Source organism: Solea senegalensis, linkage group LG6 (assembly GCF_019176455.1).
Source record: "Solea senegalensis isolate Sse05_10M linkage group LG6, IFAPA_SoseM_1, whole genome shotgun sequence".
In the NCBI taxonomy this organism is placed as follows: Eukaryota; Metazoa; Chordata; class Actinopteri; order Pleuronectiformes; family Soleidae; genus Solea; species Solea senegalensis.
This window is the reverse complement of record NC_058026.1, coordinates 26,093,806-26,111,896: the sequence shown is the minus strand read 5'-3', so window position 1 is coordinate 26,111,896 and position 18,091 is coordinate 26,093,806.

Below are 18,091 nucleotides of genomic sequence, written 5' to 3'. Positions count from 1 at the left end.
ATATTCCCTGACCATCAAAATATGACGTTTATTGTCATGATTATCATTTATGGAGGATTTAAGTTGTTATAATAACAAAACAAACCTTTCCCCTTCCTCTGATCAAAACCTATCAACCTCATTTGGTTAAAGTAAATCATTATTCTGGTCATTTTAGCCAGAGATTTATTGAACTTATCATTAAATGATAGGGTTTTAGTTTTAAGCACATTCATGAAACAAGAATGATCCAAACAACAGGAATCGCCCTCAGTGACGATGTTACAGTGGTCACTAGTTTGCATATTTTACTTTGACTCTCTTTAAATCTAAAATTAAAATGCTCCAATTGATGAAATAAATGATATTGATTTTAAACATGCTTTGAAGTAAAACACTTTGAGATGCTGCGTCTAAACGTGTCCAAGAGCTAACAGCATTGCTACAAAGGGTTAAACCTAACATTGAAATATCCAGATATGAGAGTTGTGAAAGTGTCCTGGCTGCAGAGACATACAGGGGAAACTCTCTGAAGCAACCACCAGCTGTCCATCTCATCGCCATGCCAACCATTCCAACCATCCAAACCACCCGCTAGAACCCGGACCAGTGCCACATTAGAAAACCATGCAGGATTCACTCAGCAAGTTTGGGGGAAAAAGAGAAAAAAATAAACATACATGGCAATTTAAGATAAAAGAGAAGTATTTAATTACAGATTTGCATGTGCAATGTGCATGCCACTATGTGGGGTAACAAGTCAACTTCAGGAATTAAAAAAGAAATAAATATAAAGAAAAAAGTATATATATGTAAAAATATATATATATATATATAGATATAGATATAGATGTTTTTAAGAGCAATGTGTTTCTTTTTTCTTCTATTTTTAAAAACAAAAAATGTAAAAAAAACAGTGACCAAAAAAACTAAACAAAAAAACTCAAAAATAAAAAAAAATATATCTTGACAAAAAAAAATGGAAATGACTTTGGTGATGAAATCAAAGAATGTTTGTTTGTTATATTTGCCAGTTATTTCATGGGGGGGTGAAGCGTCGGGAATCAAAGATACATAATACTTTAACTAACATTAAGAAAAAAAGAAAAAGATTTTAAAAAAAAGGGGGGGAGAAGGAATACAAACACTTTCCCTCTGAGAGTAAAGAGCTGCCTGAACCTGAATCTGGTGATGTTATTCCCGTTTATTCTGGCTATGAAATCCCTCCTTTCTCTCTTCCTCTGACCACCTCTTTCTCCCCCTCTGTTTCTTTCTCTATCTATCTCTGCTGTTTCTACCAGTGCATTTTGTAATTTCAAACAGAACTCTTCCTAAAGAACCTGAATAAACCAGAGAGAATGCATTCTACCCGTCCTCCTGTCTGCTTCATTCATCCAAAAGCGCACCTGAGTCATCACATTACACATAATCACATTACAACTCCGTATTTAAAAGATCAACAGTTTGGAAAATGCACATATTTTGTTTACTAGCCAAGAGTTAGATGAGACATCACCAAACATATCCTGGGCTCTGCCAGTCAAACACCTCCTCTGCAACGTCCATCCATTGGATATTAAACATTCAACCAGACCTGGGTTTTTACGGCGCGCGGGCCTCATACGGCCCTTTGGGCGTCCCTGTGCGGCCCGCGGTCGCAAACACAGATGAACAGACGGACGTATCTGCGTTATCACGTTCAAAACAAAAACAACAAAACAACATATTCACTGCACTTCACCACAGTAGTCTAGTATAATAGTATTCATTATATAGTGTAGTGTGTATAGAGTTGGTTAGTAATTTACACCAAAACCTTTTTAGATAAAAGAGATCAAATTCAGTTCAAATGAATTCAACAACAGTTTGTGTTAGTTTGTGGTTCAGTGGGACTGAGCAGCCGTGCTGAACTATTCTGGGATATCTTATTCTATGAATGCAGGTTACAACATGACTCAACATGGCGGCTACTCTTCTCTACACCTGTATGCACAGCACAGCAGCGCCTCCTACTGACCATAAGCTACAATAGCACAGGTGAACAAATGCTCTTGTAGCAGCACTTTGTTCAAAGATAGACACACACAGAGAACTTGACTGGTCTTTACTGGAGTTCATCAGACGACACGCTCACCGTGACCAGAACTACTCAGCACACACTGATGTGACTGACTGTGTGGTAGCTTTCATACTCACTTCTCCTCACTGCGGCACAACAGTGAGTGTCGCTGTATAAGAGCAGCTTTAAATGTGGATGTCATCATTAATCACGCCGCTCCATGAAAATCTACTGATCTGACTCTGGTGTCAGGTCTGTTTGTCTGAACATCGACTTATTGACCATGTACATCTGACTCCACCTCTGTAGGTGGCGCTGTATCGATCTATAAGCGAGTGCTTACTGAATCAGTTTCCTGTCGACGTCACAGAAAACTGAATTATCGTCTTAGTCCGACTAAAATCAGACTGTTAACATGCATGTCAACACACTGTGAGTGACTTACTCTCACCTTAACTGGCCTTAACTAACCTTAACCTGATCCTAACCACATGACTAAGACTGTGTAAAGAGATGTAGCTTTAATCTTTATTTTAATGTTGCATTTCTTCTCCAGACTCGATCCAGGAAACAAAGAGCTGCGTGTTGAAGGGAACAGCAGCAGTGATTCAGTGAGCATCTGATATTTTTCAAACTAGCATGATCGTGTTTGTAATCACGGTTGAAGTTGTTAAAGGTTTATTTTTAGCAGCAGAATCAACTTCTGAGAGAAAGAGACACACACACACACACACACACACAGAGAAAGAGACACAGAGAGAGAGAGACAGAGAGAGAGAGACACACACAGAGAGAGATTTTTTTGATTTTTAAGTCTCTTTTATTTGCTCAGAGCATGTTATCCATTACATTTGGCTCTGGAGGAGAAAAACATGAGGAAGAAAAACATAAAAATAATCAACTTAGAATTAGAAAAACTAAATCATCATCTTTCACAGAACATAAAATCAGTTTTTAGTCTGGTCTTCAGCATTCGTACAAACATCAGTTTAGCATCCACGTCCACACTCTTCTCCACTCTATTTCTCCTGGTTAAATAAACGGCCATCTTTGATTGGCCGATTAAAAAGTAAAATAACTGACAGTGAGTTTTCTTTTTCCTGTCATATTTGTAACCGAGAATAAAAACAGAGTGAGAAAACGTTTCATTAAACAAAGAAAAAACAGAAAGTGAAAACACAGGACTTAATCTGACACACTGTAAAAAACAGTGAGTGAAACAGGTGGACTTAATCTAACACACTGTAAAAAACAGTGTGTGAAACAGAGGACTTAATCTAACACACTGTAAAAAACAGTGAGTGAACAGAAAGGACATGAATCAGTGACATTTGGATTAACAACAGAGATAAAAGCATTTACAGCCACTGCACCATGGAGAAGCCTCCACTGTAGGTCTCAAGCTTTCTTAGTTAGCGGTGGCTTGTACAGAGCCTTCCACTCAGGCTTCTGATCTGTTGTGAGGGACAGGTGAGTCCTCCAAGGAGTGTCCACTCTGTCCCTGAGCTTGCTCTGCAGTAATTGTCAAGTCCTCCTCTTGTTCAAAATCCAAAGGACACAAGGACAACTCAAATTTCCAACTCAATCACTTTTATTTTCCTTTTGGCTTTATCAGTTGATTGGTCTGGACGGTAAATTAGGTTGTAAACCTTGAAAGACAGAAACAAAAGTTACAATTTTAATTAAACATTTTTTAATGCATTTTAAATACATTTAAACATTAATTAAACATTTTAAATGGATTAAACACTTAAGCCTTTTACATAAAATAAAGAAACTCGAATTTCATCCATTTTCCACATTTTTTAATAAAGTTTTAACATTAACTATCCTTTTGTATCTTCACCGTTAATTTTCCAAACTCAAAAATGAAATACTGTTGTATCACAAATCTATTTAACTTAAATCAATGCAGCCAATGCTTCAGTGTGTTTTTTCAGGCAATCTACAAAGTAAAACAAACTTAAACATTTGAAGCAGCATTTCAAACACCATGAAAGTAAATAAAATGTTTCACCGACCATTGGCGTCTTCGGACTGAACCTATGAGTGAACTTGAGGTCTTCTCTCTGAAGTTTGTTTGACTGAATGGCTGAGTCCCTCAGTGTCTTCACAGGTGCTCCAAATAAGTGACAATGACTGATCAGGTGACAGGCAGTCAGTTTGCTGCTGCTGGTGAACTCTGGGAAGTGTAGTTTTCAGACCCATTCTGAGAGTCAGCTCAACACCTCCCACTTGAGCTCCTGGTTTTTCCAAATCCAGAGGTCACACAAGCCCTTCATTTGCCTGTTCTTCAGCGGGAAGTAGAATGACAAGGCGTCTGACATCTCTATGAAGAATTGTGGCTGGGATTTTGTTTTGAAGCCTCCTGGTTTTTTCACCATTTCCTCTCGTGGGCCCTTCTTTGCCTTTTGCCTTTTTGATGTGAACAGGATAGCTGGGAAAAGTCTTCACAAGCACATCTCTTATCTTCGTTGAACGTCTGAATTCTGCCTCCACAAACTAGCAGTCCAGAGTTCACATCTTTGTATACTGCCAGTCTGCTTAGGGTTGTGTCTGAAAAAGATATACCTTCTTGAGCTGCAAGAAAGAGGTCCTTGAGTGCATCTTCATGTTCTTTGACAGTCAGCATAGCTTGCTTGGGTGATGTTACCTCCCACTTTGACAGTTTAGGGCCCCGGCACTTCCTCTTCAGCCACTGCTTGGCAGCTAGACAAACCCAGGCAATCACTCTCACCAGTTTGGACAGGCTACTGAATCTTCTTACTTCTACAAGATCTTTAACCCAGCCAGTGGGCTTCCTTCTTAGAAGAAGAGGTGGGTTTACCACAGGATTTTCCTCTTGAGTCTCAATCTTTGGAATTTCCTGGATGGCTTGTGGGTCTACTTTCTGCTGACTCCTCCTTGCTTGAGCTCTTGTCAATGCACCTGAGAATGCCTTCCTCTGGAGTTTGTTTACACTCTCTCTAGCATGAGCTGCAACCTCTCCAGCTGATTTTATAGGCCACTCCTCCAATGGCCACTTCAGGAACTCTGGTCCATTTTGCCATGTGGAATTCTCCTTCAAATCTTCAGGAGCGCCCCCTCTTGTTATGATGTCAGCTATATTTAGATGCCTTCTGGATTTCGCCCACTCTATTTGCAAAGAAGGTTTTGTACCCATAACTGACTCTTTGTATGGCTCCCAAGACTGTTTGACTGTCAAGTAGATGGAACCATCTCTCAATCTTCATTCGAGCATGCTTTTCCACATACTTCCTGATCCTGGCTGCAAAGACAGCACCACAGAGCTCAGCTTTTACAGCTTCTCCCTTCTGATCCAGAGGTGTCAGCTTGGCTTTTGATTCAACAAATCGAACTTCAATGCCTTGACTTGTCTTCCATCTTAAGTACATCACAGCTCCATAGGTCTTGTCACTTCCATCAGAAAATGTAATGCCCCAAGGTTTCCCTTCCCAGCCAGCTGGTGTGAGGCTCCTGTGGAATTTCACCTGTCCAAGCTGCACATATTCTTCAAAAAGCTGTATGGCTTCTTCTCTGAGGCTTTCTGAGAGAGGTTGGTCCCAGGTTTCTTGGGTTAGTTTCCCACCCCCTCCCTCTTGGAATGCTTTTCTCACAAGAATTGCTCCCTTCTGTTTGGCAGGTGTAACTAAGCCAATTGGGTCATACAAGCTAGCTACTTGGCTTAGGAGATCCCTCCTTGTCAGTGGATTAGGTGTCTCAGTTCTCACCTCCTCCTTGAGAAGATCTTTTCCAACTCTCATTTTCTTCTTTCTTTTGGAAAAGTTAACTGAGGTTAACATGTAGAGCTTATATTCATCCACTTGGTAGCCGATGCCCAAGGCTTTGTTGTCTTCGACCCTCATTTGATTTGGAAGAATTAAGGTTCTGCCTTGTTTCTCTGTTGGACCTTCTGTCTCCATTCCTTGCCTTCCACTTTGCCCTGACCGTACCCATGGTTTGAGGACGAAACCTCCTGCTTTCAAGATCTCTTCAACGTTCGCTGTGATTTCGTCCAGTCTATTTAGGTCGTTCAGGGAGGTTAAGAGATCATCCACATAACTGTCCTCTTCAATGACTCTGCGCTCATCCTCCAAGTGAATGAAGTTCGGCAGCCGTGCTGTTTCCCTCATAGCCAACTGAGCAATGCAACAGCAGGTCTGTCCCCAATGTTGACTCTGGTAATGGCATAGTCACTTATCTCTCCATCAGGGCTGTCCCTCCAGAGGAACCTGCGAAGATGCATCTCACACTCCTCCAGCCATACAGAGTTGTACATCTTTTTGATGTCTCCTAGAGATGCATGCATCCCTTCTCTGAACCTCAGCAGGACAGCTCTGATCGGGTTGAGAACGTCTGGTCCCTTCAGAAGAACATCATTCATACTCACGCCTATTTCTGGCTACTATTCCATACAATTCGAACTGGTGTCGTCACTGAATGAGGGTTTGGCGCCACCAGGTGGCTTACGTACCACACTGGTCCGTTCCACTTGTCCAGGATTTTGTTGGAGAGTTTCATGGCTGCGCCCCGTTCAACCATTTCGTTAATCTGGGTAGCATATGCGACTTTCCAGTCTGGCTCTCTACTTAGTTGCTTTTCCATCCTTAAGAAACAAGCCTGGACGGCACCTTTGTTGTTTGGGAGAGAGGCAGGATCTACCGTCCAAGGATACTTTGCATCCCAATGTGGAGCTGCTGTGTGAGCATCCCCCTTCTTGTAGGTGAGGCCTCCTTTAATGATCTCAAGCTCCCTCTCCTCTGCCAGGGTCATTTCTTTTCCTCCTGGTGGACAGTTTCCACATCGGCATCCTCCACATTTTGGCTCACATGCGGCTCCGATGCTGTCCCAATGCCACCACTCAAGGAACTCACGGTTGCTGGCAGCTGTAAATTTGGTCTGAGCAACATCCTTCTGCTGTAGCTGGGCTGTGTCAGTTGTTGGACTTGTGATTTCTTGATATTTGGCAGCTGCTGCCCTCATGGAGCGAGCAAAGTGTGTTTTGGACTCATATGCTGCAACCTCCACTTCTTCAAACAAGTCAGGATGTGCTCCAGCCACTGTCTTCCCTAATGGACTCTCCCACAAGACGAGGTCTCCGATTATTTTTACCCTCTGGGGAGCCAGTCTTCCCTCTCGGTGGCTTATGAGAAGTTCAACCTCTTCTGGCCTTTCCAATTCTTTAAGTTTGACTTCTGGGAAGATTTTTTTCAGCTTCTCAGGTTCAATTACTTGATGCACTCTGGCGATTTCATCCAAGCCGTAGCAGACCATTTCATGAGCTCTCTCCGTCCCTTTTGGAGTCTTGACTCTGACTTTGAGGAGATACCTTTGTGTGTTCACCTTCATGGTCATTCCACCAACTCCATGCACAACTAAAGTTATCTTCTCATTTCTTAACCTCAGTCTTTCAGCAGCCTTATGTGTAATGTAGTTTGTATCTGAAGCAAGATCAATTAAAGTCCCAATCCTCTGCCCTGCGTTTGCAGTGACTTGCATCAACATCATGATGACAGGAAGTTCAGAGATCCCATTTCTCTGCAGTAGCTCAGATTGGCCTGAAGCGTCGAGTGTCACTGTGTTTTTGTTTGTGTTGGTGAAAGCCTTTTTGCATCGATCTGCCATTTCTGGGGAAAGTTCTGATAAGATCTTCTCTTGTTCCTCCGTTAGCTTGCTTTCACCTTTGCAGTCCTTTCCACTTTTTCTCTCTTCCCCTCTTTTGACTTCTCCTTTTGGGCAGAGGAAAAAATGGTGGTCTGGGGCACCACCTTCCCTTTTACAGTCTTTATTTCTGCATAGGAAAGTGTCTCTGCAGTATCCATCTTCATCATGGTTTCCAAGACATCTTCTGCATGCTCCCAGCTTTCTCAATACAGCTTTCTTTCCTTTGAGATTTTGTCATCCACACTTTCCAAAAGTTGAATTTTCTTTACTTCAGTTGATCCGGATGGCTCTCCCTGCTTTTGCAGGCTCTCCCAGTCTTTCCTCCATCTGTGATATTCCCTCTTGCTTCCATTGAAGATAGGTAGAGTGGTTGGCTTGATTCTCACTATTGGTGTGAATGTTGCTGGTTGGGGTAGTAGCTTCACTCCTGTGCCTTGCTCATTGATCGTCCGTGCAGTGGCAAATTCAGCTTTCCTTAATTCAAGCCTGTAGTAGGATGCCCTTAGGTCCTTGACTCTTCCACCTAATTCCACAGGGATCCATCTCTCCCATGTTGACATTGCTGAGATGGCTTCCTTTATTCTCTTGTCCAAGAGAACGAGGTGCACTTCATAGCCCTCTAAATTGGCACTTTCCACGGGTACATCAGCCGCTTTGTCATTGGCTTTTTCTGCTTCCAGGATTGCCACAGGAAGTTCACTTCCTCCATACTTTGACCACAGGTTTGTTTGAACAATGTCTCTTATTTCTTTCAACTTTGCTTCGCCTTCTTTTACAGATTTATCAATGTCTTCAGTCTTAATGTCAGCCTCCAATCCAATCCTGTAGTCCTCTTTGGCATCGAGCATCTTTCTGAAGCAGTCTGAAAGCTTAATGAACTCCTCCTTTAACTCCACTTGAAGCATGCTGCTTGCTCCTCTTGAAATGAAGTTGGCCTGTCTTGTGAAGCTGCTTTTTGCAATGGTCCTCTCCTTTTTGAGCTGCTGGACTGACTTCCCCAGGATCTCTTCTGCCATCTTGACTTCTGCGTCAGCAGCTTTTACTGGATCTGAAGCCGTTCATCCTCAGGGCCAGGCTGCTCTGCGTGGTTTACAACTGTCAAGTTCTCCTCTTGTTCAAAATCCAAAGGACACAAGGACAACTCAAATTTCCAACTCAATCACTTTTATTTTCCTTTTGGCTTTATCAGTTGATTGGTCTGAAAAATTGGTCTCAAAAATGAAATACTGTTTTATCACAAATCTATTTAACTTAAATCAATGCAGCCAATGCTTCAGTGTGTTTTTTCAGGCAATCTACAAAGTAAAACAAACTTAAACATTTGAAGCAGCATTTCAAACACCATGAAAGTAAATAAAATGTTTCACCGACCATTGGCGTCTTCGGACTGAACCTATGAGTGAACTTGAGGTCTTCTCTCTGAAGTTTGTTTGACTGAATGGCTGAGTCCCTCAGTGTCTTCACAGGTGCTCCAAATAAGTGACAATGACTGATCAGGTGACAGGCAGTCAGTTTGCTGCTGCTGGTGAACTCTGGGAAGTGTAGTTTTCAGACCCATTCTGAGAGTCAGCTCAACAGTAATGCTTTTAAAACCAAGAAATACATTGTCCTCCCCGTCATGTTCCATAAACCATAATCAATAAAATCATTCACTTTCAAATAAAAACCAGAGTCACTTTCAAAAACAGGAGTGATGTTCATGTTGGGGAAAGAGTCTGTGGGATCAGGCTGAGCTGAGCCGTCACAATAGTTCCTTAAAAGAGTCACTTCAGAGTCAGTCAGCTGCTGTTTCCAGTCTTTCACTGGGCCAGAGCAGCAGCATTGTCCAGGCGAGGTCCGCACACCTGAACCACACGGCCCAGGGACCCTGGCATCGCGCAGTTTCTGGAGTAGGGACGGTCCTGCAACGCAGTGGAGCCGTGTCCCGTGAGTCACTGGTTCTTTGAGGAACCAGAACAGAGAGTCGCAGCCCCCTCTTTCCTTACAGAAGAGTCCCCACACTTTAAAGAGTCCTCTATAAAAGGTGGGGAAATTATCCAAGTTAAGTCCACGTAAATCCATTAAAAACAGAGAGTCTGCCAGACGCGGTCCACCACACCGCTCCAGTATGGCGCGAGCCACCAGCCTCCAGACCAGGTCCGAGGGTCCAGTTAAAAAGTGCCGGAGGTGCCGGAGTCTGAACGCTGCTCTCCTGCTGGCCAGATGTACGAGTCTGTGGCCCCCCTCCTCTTTGGGGACCCAGTGCAGACGGTAATGGTGTTCAACTCTGTCAAAAGCTTTTTCTTGATCTAGAGAAATCAGACCAAACTCTGAGCCTAATGAACTAGAGAGGTCCAAAATGTCCCGAATCAAAGTAATGTTGTCAGATATCAACCTGCCGGGAACACAGTAGGTCTGGTCCACATGAATGACCTGGTCCATCACCTTCCTGAGTCTCATGGCCAGCACCTTAGAGAGCAGTTTATAGTCGGTACACAGCAGAGACACAGGACGCCAGTTCTTAATCTCCTGCAGGTCTCCTTTCTTTGGAAGGAGGGTGAGGACAGCCCTCCTGCAGCTCAGGGGCAGCCGTCCCATGTTCAGGCTGTCCTGCAGGACACACAGAAGATCCTCCCCCATAACCGCCCAGAAGGCTCTATAAAACTCTGCAGGGAGACCGTCAATGCCGGGAGCCTTCCCGCTCTGCAGAGTCTGTAGCGCCTCCTGTAGCTCCTGGGCGGAAAGTTGTGCCTCGAGAAAATCTCTGTGGTCCTCGGTCACTTGTGGCAGCCCTTCGAGAAATGACAGCGCCACCTCTGGTTCCTCCCAAAGCCCTGCTGTGTACAGATCGTGATAAAAATCGACAGCACACAGCCGAATGTCTGTGTCCTCCTGCAGTAGTAGTCCACTGTCAGACCTCAGCGAGTGCATGAGTCTCTTATGTCCACTCTTCCGCTCCAACCCAAAGAAAAAATGGGAAGGAGCATCCATATCAGTGACATTCCTGAAGCGTGACTGAACCAGAGCACCATGGGCTTGAAAACCCAGCAGGTCGGACAGAGCTAAGTGTTTGAGTTTGAGAACTTCAATATGTTCTCGGTCTCCCGTGGAGTCTGCTCAGTTTTGCAGTTCCACCACTTCTCTCTCCAGATCTCTCATAGACCTGATCATGTCTCTAGTGACACTGAGAGTGTACTGCAAGCAAAGCTGTTTGATCTGAACCTTTCCTAAGTCCCACCACTGCTGCAGAGAACTGTACTCAGACTTAGTCCGTCTGAAATAAAACCAAAAATATCTGAGTGACTCTTTAAAACCATTATCGGTCAACAGTGTGGTGTTAAAGTGCCAGTACGCACCTCTACATTTCACATTCTTTATAAAAACCACACACTGCACCAGGGAGTGATCGGAGAACCTGACAGGGCTGATCACACTGCTCTTAAAAACATTCAAATGATGCTCGTAACAGTAAAACCTATCGAGTCTTGCTAAAGACAGTGTGTTACTTCTACAGTGAAGCCAGGTGTACTGACGCTGGCTCCTGTGGAAACATCTCCACACATCACACAACTCAAAGGTTTCCATCATTTTGCTGATGGCGTTTTTTGAAGCAGTGTGAGGTTCCCTGTGGTTCCTGTCTAAGACAGGGTTCTCTGTGCAGTTAAAAACAAAAACTCCTCACTGCAACACTTGTAAAGTGTTTGGTTCAGTGTGTCTATAAAAACCAGTCTCTCCAGAGCAATAACTGGAGCATATACATTTATCAAGACACGTTTCATCTTCTCAAACTCAGCAGTCACTTTTAAAAGTCAGCCTGGAACGACCTCGTCTACAGTGAAGTTAAAAGGTGTGAATTCTCTGGAGAAGAGAATCCCGGACCCCCCCACTGTTACTGTCCCTGTGACTTAAAACCAGCTCCCCATTCCACTCCCTTCTCCAGTCACATTCATTGTCAGAGGTGCTGTGTGTGTCACGGGGTCACGTACTTAGGGACTGTTTTTTGTTTATTTTTCCTGTGTTGATCTGCCCTCACTAACTCTCTTGTCATTGCAGATCTTGTCACTCACGTCGGCCCTGCAATCACCTCATTCCACTCACCTGAGCCCACTTCCACACCTGGCCCTCATTATCCTCATCAGCCTCCCTTACAAATACAACCCATTCTCATTCACCCTCTGTCAGATTGCCGTGCCACATGTCCTGCGCTCGTCCTGCCAGTTTTGCTCTGCCTAAGACTTTTTGCCTGCTGCTTATGCCAGAGGTTTTTCTGGACCTCCCTCCCTTAGTTAGTTTTCACCTTTGTTTGCTGCTTAGGTTTTTGCTTTAAATAAAAACCTTTTTTTTGGACACTCTGAATCGTGCTCTTGGGTCCAGAGTTTTCTCATTACAGTGTGTCTCCTGAATAAAAGTGACATTCAGTTGTTTAATTTGGATCAAATTAAAAAGTGCAGCTCTCTTTGTGTCCTGACGAGCACCGTTAATGTTTAAAGAGCCCAGTTTGATTTCACACATGATTAAAAAAAGAGCTGCAAACAAATAAACAAACACATTCACCAAACCAAAGAAAGGAAAAATAAACACACTCATCCATCGTTTTCCTTCTCTAGCTGGAGTCCAACTTTTCTTAAAAATGTCTTCAGCCGAAAGATCTCTGTTTCAATAAAAGCAGGATGACTGAGGTCTCCTTTGTTCTTCATCAGAGACCTCACTAACTGACTGAAGAGACGCAGATCAGGGAAGAACTCCTCAATGTTCACTCCCTTCTCTCCTTTTGTGTCAGCTAAAAACTGTCTGACACGAGAGAAGGTGTAATCACTGTGTGTCCTCCAGTGTGTCTCCCAGTGTGTCTTCCTGTGTGTTGTCCTCTGACCCCTCAGAGGGCAGGCCGGCGGTCACCTGCTCTTCCCGGGCATGAGCAGACCAAGTGTCTCTCTGCCCCGCAACCAAAACATTTGAGGGAGCCTGACTTGACATGAACTGTGTAATCATAATCATCTACTCTGAACTTCTCTGATGTGTTGTCCTTGAGTGTCATGAAAACCTGTCTCCTGAAAGACACAACATGCTTCAAGAGAGCAGATTTACAGCCCAGCAGAATCATCTTTATCGCGGACACGAGTTTCCCATGTCTGCGAGAAGTGGTGGAACTGCAAAACCGAGCAGACTCCACAGGAGATCGAGAACATATTGAAGTTCTCAAACTGAAAGCTCAGCTCTGTCCGACCTGCTGGGTTTTCATGCCCATGGTGCTCTGGTTCGGTCACGCTTCCAGAACGTCGCTGAGATGGATGCTCCTTCCCATTTTTTCTTTGGGTTGGAGCGGAAGAGTGGACAGAAGAGACTCATGCACTCGCTGAGGTCTGACAGTGGACTACTACTGCAGGAGGACGCAGACATTCGGCATTCGGTGCTATGAGGTTTTATCACGAACTGTACACAGCAGGGTTTCGGGAGGAACCAGAGGTGGCGCTGTCATTCCTCGAAGCGCTGCCACAAGAGAGGGTCTCGAGGCACAACTTCTGCAGAGCGGGAAGGCTCCCGGCATAGACGGTCTCCCTGCTGTAATATCCTTGCGATATTATAGAAAGAAGGACTGACACGGGAGCTCCGTTTAGGGTTTGTTTACTCAAACATCTTTATCATGGCCGGCATACATACAGGTCAAGGAATCAACACATCTACCTAGCCTCTGCTGCCACCTTGAGGACAACTCCCCTCATGACACAACATTGTCACTCTTCTACATTCCTCCCCCCTTAAATTAGTTTTCTCCATCCCCCACAATAACCCTGTGTCATCTTACACATACTGAACTGACACCGAAACAAGCATTAATAGACACTAAGGTTTGTTTGTCACTCAACACATTTCAAAGTAACAATACCCCTCAACAATCACCAAGTCACTTTTCCAATCCATCCATTTAACACTCATAGTCCTTCAAATAACTTGGTTTGCCCACAGTCCTTTGTGACCGGCACAGGGTTGCTACCACAGGTTGTGACAGCCTTGCCGGATCTGGAGGTGGAACATCAGACACTGATGGAGATACGTCATCCGGAGCAGGAATTAAGATAGTCTGAGTGTTCTTCACCTGACTACTGCCGTTTTCTGCCAGAGTTGAAGTCTCTGACACTGCTGTGGGTGTAACGGACAGTCCCAGTGGTTCTGTGACCTTTGCTTCCAAACAATCCTTCTCAGGTCTTGACAGTATCTGATCCACATGTCTGCGCACAATATTACCATCTCCTAACATGACCTTGTAAGAGACAGGACCATCTTTGTAATGAAACCAGGAATTCACTTAGGACCATGACTGAAGTTTCTCGTGACAACAGCATCTCCTTCCTGGAATCCTCACCCTTTTTTCTGCTTGTCATGATGTCTCTTTTGGCTGTTCTGTTTCCTCTCCACCATCACCCTGCGATCAGGATGAATCAGATCCAGCATAGACCTCAACTTCCTTCCTTGCAACATTTCTGCAGGTGAGAGCCCTGTGGTGGACTGTGGTGTAATGCGATAATTAAACAGCACTCTCGACACTTTAGTGGCAATGCTGCCCTCCCTTGCCTTTTTTATGCTTGACTTGAACGTCTGGACTGCGCGCTCAGCACAGCCGTTGGACGAAGCTTCATATGGAGCAGGTGTGATGTGCTTAATACCATTTTTTTTTAGAAACTCTTTGAATTCCGCACTCATAAAACACGACCCATTATCAGACACAATTGTCTCTGGTATCCCCTGATTACTGAAGCTCTTTCGCAGCATATTCAATTGTGATGGCTGAGGTGGAGGTTGTTACAGGATAAGCATCCATCCACTTTGGAAGCGCTGAATGCCAAACATCACTGCCATGCCCTCTTTGTCTAATTGTGAGTAGTTGGATTCAGCTGATGTCAGCGTCCTTGACATAAAGTTGCTTGGTCGCTCTTGTCAATCCAGCATTCAATGCGACAACACTGCCCCCACTCCATAGGGCGAGGCATCACAGGCCAGGATCAAGTCTTTTTGACTGTCATAATGCACTAATACTTCAGAGGATTGCATGAGGTGCTTGGATTTCCCAAACGCTCTCTCTTGTTCTGTTCCCCATTTGGTCTGTTTTCTCAACAGTTCGTGCAAGGGAAATAACAATGTGGATAAATTTGGCAGGAATCTGTTGTAATAATTGAGCAACACAAGGTAAGCACTGTGACGACCCCGAGTGGGCGGGGTTGTGTAGGTGTGCCTCTCTCCCTTTCTCTTTGTTTTACACAGGCAGGCAATCAAGCCTATGCATCGCAGGTGTGTGCAGTTACCAAGGAGGTCCACTGCATATCATGCACAAAGCCAAGGCCCGTTAGAGAGGTTCCATCAGACGCTTAAATCATTGCTGCGTGCATTTTGCTCAGAGTTAGATCGGGACTGGGAGGAAGGTCTCCCATGGTTAATGTTAGCGGCAAGAGAAGCAGTGCATGGGAGTACGGGCTTTAGCCCGAATGACTTGGTAATTGGGTTGGTTCCCACTGAAGCTCCACGAAATTTGATCGACTTTGTAAATGGGTTTCGACACAAGTTATTTGTGTCAGGGATGTTGGCTAAGGAGAAACTGGGGCAGACTCAAAATGAAAGCTCATTATGGGTACAGAGCGCCATGAGTTTAGTCCTGGGGATCAGGTCCTGGCTTTGATGCCGCTGGTTATTTCACTTTTCCAGGCTAAATTCTCCGGCCCTTATACTGTAATAGAAAACCTTATAGCTACACCAGGTCGAAGAAAGTCTTCTCATCTGTACCATGTTAACCTGCTAAAGCCGTATTATCAGCGTTTAAAAGGTGACAGTGCCGTAAACGTGGGTGACGTGGGTCCAGCCCTCGCTGTGGACGCTTGGAGTGATGAGCCTGATGACAGTTTGGTGAGTGGCAGATTAAAAAACTCTGATTCTTTGTACAACCTGGACTCATCCTTAGCTCATCTGCCTGAGTCACAGCGTGTCCAATTGGTGGGACTAACTGGAAAATTTTTAGTGACGTGCCGTCCCGTACCACCTTGATTGAGCATAATATTGATGTGGGTGAAGCTCAGCCAATTAGACAGCGATTTTATCGCACAAGTCCTGTCAAGCTTAAACATTTGAATGCTGAGATTGATTACATGTTGGCAAATGACATTGCAGTACCATCCTCCTCCAGCTGGACGTCTCCTTGTGTGTTGGTGCCAAAACCAGATAACACTCTGCGGTTTTGCACAGATATGAGAAAGGTTAATGCTGTCACCAAATCTGATTCATTCCCGTTACCACGCATGGACGGCTGCATAGACAGGGTGGGTTCAGCCAAGTTTGTGTCCAAATTTGATCTCCTTAAGGGTTATTGGCAGGTCCCTTTGTCAGAACGTGCAAAAGAGATTGCTGCTTTTAGGTTTAGCTGAGTGGTAATGGAGTCTGTTTTTAATATTTTTGGCTCTGTTAGATTGTGCAGTGTAAACACCTCTTCATCACTAGAGTGATTCACAGGGGATTCACTTATGTGATGTGCAGACTGTTTTTTATCCCTTTTTACAAACTGCTTATGCTTCCCTTCCCCTTTAAGCTGCTGCTGGCCTGGAGGAGGCGAGGATCTGCACATCTTTATCACATGTCCTCTATTTCCACAGCCATGGCACTTCTCATTGATAAACCGACAGTCCCGTGCCACATGTTCACCCCCACACCTGTAACAAGTCAGCGGTATCGTCTTCCCATGCCACTTCTGTTCCACTTTACATTGTGCACTGGTAGCTGCGCCGTGGCCGTATTCACATTGCTGTCCATCGTTTTCGGTTGCAGTTGCAGGTCCCGCATGTCCCTGTTTGCGGACTTGATGGCATGTGTGACTTTCAACGCCCGCTCAAATGTCAGGTCTGGCTCCGCCAGCAGTCTCCGCTGGATGCGGTCATCCGCAATGCCACACACGAGCCTGTCGCTCAGCATCTCTTTCAACTTATCCCCATAGTTACAGTGTTGAGCCAGCTCCCGTAGTACCGCTACATACTCCGTCACAGTTTCATTCGCCGCCCTCGTCCTCGAGTTGAACTTGAATCTCTGGACTATCTCACTGGGCTTTGGGTTGTAGTGTGACTGCAGCAAGTCAGTCAAGTCGTCATATGACTTATCACCAGGCTTCTCCGGGCTTAACAAGTTTCTCATCAAACTATATGTCCAGCTGCCAACTGAGCTCAACAATATAGCCCGCTTTCTTGCAGTGTCTGAGATCCCATTTGCCACAAAAAAATGTTCCATCACCTCAACGCACTCCTCCCAAGCTTGAAAATGGCTGTCGAAAGCCGCGAGTGTCCCCACCATTGTCGTAGCCATCCCGACGTTGTCTTCCTCGTCACTGCTCCTAGCTCCGTCGTTAGCGTTGTTGCTAGCGTTAGCTGCCTCGACGCCCGACATACACCGAGTCGAACTCACAAGTTGCTGTCTCTTCCTACAACTCACACTGAGCCTGTTGGGTTCCCTTGTCGCCAAAATGTAATATCCTTATTATAGAAAGGACTGACACGTGAGCTCTGTTTAGGGTTTGTTTACTCAAACATCTTTATCATGGCCGGCATACATACAGGTCAAGGAATCAACACATCTACGTAGTCTCTGCTGCCACCTTGAGGACAACGCCCCTCATGACACAACATTGTCACTCTTCTACTCCTGCGGAGTTTTATAGAGCCTTCTGGATGGTCATGGGGGACGATCTTCTGTGTGTCCTGCAGGACAGTCTGAACAAGGGACGGCTGCCCCTGAGCTGCACAAAAAAGGAGACCTGCAGGAGCTTAAGAACTGGCGTCCTGTGTCTCTGCTGTGTACCAACTATAAACTGCTCTCTAAGGTGCTGCCCATGAGACTCAGGAACGTGATGGACCAGGTCATTCATGTGGACCAGACCTAATGTGTTCCCGGCAGGTTGATATCTGACAACATTACTCTGATTCGGGACATTTTGGACCTCTCCAGTTCATTAGGCTCAGAGTTTGGTCTGATTTCTCTAGATCAAGTAAAAGCTTTTGACAGAGTTGAACACCATTACCTGTGGCAGACGCCGCAGGCTTTTGGCTTCAGCTCAGGTTTCATAGCTAAGATCAGGGTCTTGTACAGTGACATTGAGAGTGTGCTGAAAGTCAATGGTAGCTGTTTTAAATTGTCAGCATACGCTGATGACGTCATTCTGTCTGTGAGGACTCAGGATGACATCAATAGTCTCACCCAAACTGCCACTGACTTCGGAAAACTCTCCTCTGCGAGAATTAATTGGGAGAAAAGTGAAGCTGTGGCAGTGGGGGAGGGGCTAGAGAAGAAGCTGGTTCTACCCGGGGGCTTAGTGTGGAGAAGGGGAGGACCCAAGTATCTTGGTGTCCATTTTGGAGATGCAGCCTCCACCTCCCACAACTGGGA